The sequence below is a fragment of the Trachymyrmex septentrionalis genome, unplaced genomic scaffold, assembly GCF_001594115.1.
Source record: "Trachymyrmex septentrionalis isolate Tsep2-gDNA-1 unplaced genomic scaffold, Tsep1.0 scaffold36, whole genome shotgun sequence".
NCBI lineage: Eukaryota > Metazoa > Arthropoda > Insecta > Hymenoptera > Formicidae > Trachymyrmex > Trachymyrmex septentrionalis.
In genome coordinates this window covers 1794262-1798791 of record NW_017305525.1, presented here as the reverse complement: position 1 = coordinate 1798791, position 4530 = coordinate 1794262, and positions in this window count along the sequence as shown.

Below are 4530 nucleotides of genomic sequence, written 5' to 3'. Positions count from 1 at the left end.
GAGAGGGGGGAGGGGAAGAGAGGGAGAAGGAAGGAGAGGAGAGGGGAGAGGGGAGGGAGGGAGGGAGGGAGAGAAAGAGAGAAAGGAAGAGTGTACACTCGGTAGACGACGACGACGACGACGACGAGGACGACGAGGACGAGGACAACAATCGTAGCCCCGGGTCGAGTTTTAACGACGTGCTCGGACACAGTCGTCGCATCCCTCCGCCTCAATTGCACCGAGTCGCATATAAGCCTCGTGCATCCTCTTACCTACCTCGTCGCTCATTTACCCTCCGATCCTCTTGTCCTCGTTGATCCGAGAAGCCATCTCGCTCTCGTACTACTCCACCGAAAACGGGGCGGAATGGTAGAACAGCTCGAGAGCTTCACTTTACCGATACTATTACACTAAACTCCGTACACTCCGCGACCTCGCGTTAAACGCTCGCCCTGGTAGCGAAACAAATCCTCCAAAGTGAATAGGTTTGTATAAATAACTGCACGGGCAAACGAGCCGTTCAAGATACGCTCTCAGGGGTAATTCTCGTCTCCTGTTAAAAATATTTCCACACAATTATATTACGAATGTATATCAAAACCGCCAATTTCAATTTATTCAAATCTGTGCCCAGACTGAACGTTAAAAGTATTACGCGATGAGTGGTATTAAGATTTAATGACTAATTTAATACATATATTACCGACAGCACATTTATGATAATATTAATTACTAATGACAAATGAACGATTGATGAATAACGATGATTGAATAATGACGGTGAGCGATGAGGGTTGTAACGCGTAATTGCGATATATAAATGAAAAATACGCTATACGAGACGAGAAAATGATTTGAACAAACGCTCCTTCGATATCACCCATGTACTTTTACTCCGGAATTATTCATATCAGTTACCAATAATTCATACCAGCGCGTCAGCCGCTATTCTCCTTTCTTTCTCTCCTCGTCCCTCTAGTTTACCAGCTTCCAGCTTTACAACGCATCTTTTATTATTCGAACCTGCTTCGCGAACACTCCGTCGCTTAACACGGAAACTTTCGGCCGCCTCATCCCCTCGTCACCTCCACGATCGTGTCTCCTCGCGTTCGCCGGAGCTTTATTGCGCGCGACGTTACACACCAGCGACGATGACAGTTTCTATTGCACAAGCATTTCTGTGTGCATGACAGTAGATAAATGGCTCGCGCCAATCAACGATCACCATGAGACGCGTAACGGAAACTCCTCCGAACCGTAAAACGCGTAGTCGGATAATTAAACATTGCGATCGATCGGAAGTTCCACTTCAAAGAAGAAGGCCAGAACGAGCGATATGAAATCTTGGAAGAGATATCGAGATGTTCTATTTGATATTTAATATGATAAAATGAGCATACAGCACAGAAATGCAGCGTAGACTGTAGCGCGTGTAGCACACAGGAACTTGCAGTAACGTTGCTAGAACGTTTCCAGCGTTGCTGCAAAACTGTTCGAATGGTTCGCGCTGTGTAAGGAACGTCAAAAAGATTTGAAATAATTCAAAGGAAAAAAGCTGCGATGAAAAATATAATTATGAAGATAGAAGATACGGAGCACTAATAGTTAATAGGGGAACCCGAAGTAAAGTGTAGTAAAAATTCATTTGCATATTAGACGGGATGACGTGAGAAATATAAAGAGCGTGAAAAATGTCCCTGACGTTTTTCCGAGCGTGGCGAGAGGCCGCAGCCGCCGCCTCGGAAGGAAAGAGGGGGGGAAAAAACATTACATTTCATGATAAATTCTACGGAAAGAGATAGACGGCTAATTAATTAAAGTGGCGATTCGCAGACGCGCGCCGCTGCGAGATGCGCGGCTTGCGCTTGTTCCGGAGCAGGCGGCGGGAAATATAACGCACAGCAGTCGGAAATACATAGGTCTCGCGGTTTCGCGAATAATTTATACGCGCGCGTGGGTATTATGCACGCGGAGTAATACCGAGAGCGTAATACTTCGGCGCGTGCTTCACGGCCGCGGAATGCGAACGCTACTCCTATTCGTCCTTTATGACACCTGCGCTTCATCCTTTGTCTATCGTCGTCCCGTATTTCGTCCTTTGCGTAAACAGATTCGTCGCGACGAATGCAAAGGCGGGCGGTGGTTAAAGAACAGCCGTTTGTCCCTGAGATTTCTCCGTGTTTAATTGTTCCTCAAGAGAATTCTGTATGCACAGCTGTTTCTATTGATTGAAATAAAGGTTCGTAGACCTTCATTTGTATCATATTTAAAAAAAAAATTAACAATTATACCATACAATATAGCAAAGATTTAGCTAAGAATGTGTTTTTTGAAGTACGGTACAATAATGTTTAATGGAATAATGTTTATGAGTTTACAATAATGTTTATAAGCTATCGAGTTAAAATGCTTCTTTTATTTAATCCATGCTAACTCAATAATGACAAACATTTTAGAAACGTTAAAACAAAAAACGATTTTATAGGAAAAAAACTTTGAGCTTTTACGTTAGAAAGAAATGAAAATTTTCAAAAGTATTTTCGACGCGTGAATTACAAAGTGAGAAGAAAGTTTCCCATTTTATCTAGCTCGTAGGTTTTTTATATATAAAAATTATTAAACTCTGAAAAACTCAAAATGTACATAGCGATCTTTCGAAAACAACCATTTTAAGCTTTAAAATCCTGTTTTTACATTTATAAATTTCGTATATTTTTAACAAAGTTACAAGTTATTTTAATTTCGAAGCTTCTAGCGCTAGAAATTTTTATTCCAATCTATGTCATATTATATCGACTTTTATAGAAATATAAATTCTACTTACAGAAATAGATGGTCTAGACATGGAGACAATAATCGAGTAAAGAAAATTACAGAAGTTGATCTAGATCTATGGAGAGACGATAATCGAGTAAAAAAAAAATAAAATTATGGAAGTTTTACCGTAGTTGAAACAAAATTTTTTAATGGTTTGTTGTTGCACTTTATGTTGCAAACTTGTGTTTTAAAATTGATCTTCCATTCTTTCTGACATGCTTCGATTTGTAACGCAACAGTATTTAACACGTGATAGCTGTAGCTGATTGTGCCGTGTATTACGAAAATACTTTACTTGTTTTTCAACATGAATGTTTTTCGTGTTTATTACATTGAGAGAAAAAAGCATGAGGACGACTATAATTTATAGTCGTTTTCGGAGTCGACCATATATTCTTTTGGTACATAGAACTAAGTATAATTATTATTACTAACATTATAGTAGTAATTATAAAATAGTGCTCCTAACCAAATTTATTTAACCGTACAATTATACAATAGTTACAAATATCAACTATTTTTCTCTCAGTGCAATTTTTTAAAAATACTCTGAAAACAAAACACTTGTATTGCATAGAGTTTATTTTTTCTGCGTAAAAGCGTTTTAAATCTCTTTTCATCGTGTCTTAATCTCTTACCACACTTCCTGACGTGTGCCATTAGTTTATTAGTAGACCTAAGTACACTGTGTATCCATTGCACTACAAATAGATTAGTCATAGCTGGAATCTAGAAAATGACAGGTAATCAGAGATAGGACGGGTACTGCAATTGCTGTTGATGTAACAGGTCCGAGAGCTATTTGCAACGAGAAAATTGCCGCTATCTTTTCAGCAACGTACTTTATACTGCACAAAGTGCCGTTCCAATGAACGGTTAAATCTCGTCTTGGAGAAAGTTATCTCCTCGAAGCGATGAGCTCCGTATCTACGAATGCGTACTGCTTTCCGTTTTCTTCGTAATACCTGTACTATCTATCTACCTGCCAAGCCTCTCAACGGAAATCAGCCCGAGGGAGTGAATGGGTCCCAGAGAAGGGAAGTATAATGCAGAATCTATCGCACAGATGAGAGAGGAAATTTAATAAATCAAAGATAATAAATTCTTTCTACTACTATCGTCGCTTTCTATTGGCTGTGATTTAATAAATTAATCAGAGATAACTATCTCTACTGTGATATTCAAACGCTACAGATAAATACCGACTCCTGGTCGACTATCTGCAACAATAAAAAAAATGATGCACCGCTTTTACCGTTTAATATTTCCTAAGCACCAGCGCCGGTAAATGGCTAAATCACGTCTGCTATTTGAGAGCGCTATCTCATCATGCGTGTGCGAGAGTGCGTTCTCTCTTCTCTCCGCGTCCTAGCACCTGTACAACCAACGGCACCAACCACCACCTACCACCCACTACCTACCTCCCCCCCTCACCCCCTCACCCCTCGCTCCTCACCAACGCCCTCTCGGCGGAAGCCAGCGCTCGCGCGAGAGAGAAACTCCATGAAGAGGGGCAACCACCCCGCATCCGACGAAGGGGAGGAGGATGTGGAGAGAGAGAGAGAGAGAGAGAGAGAGAGAGAGAGAGAGAGAGAGAGAGAAAGGGTGGCACGCATGCGCCTCGGCACTCGCGGGGGATTACCCGGCGCGATCAGTCGTGGCCGGCGGTGCCGGAGGCCAAAGACTCGTCGCGAGGGTAGTAGACGCGCGTCGCATTTTCCGCCGGACCTC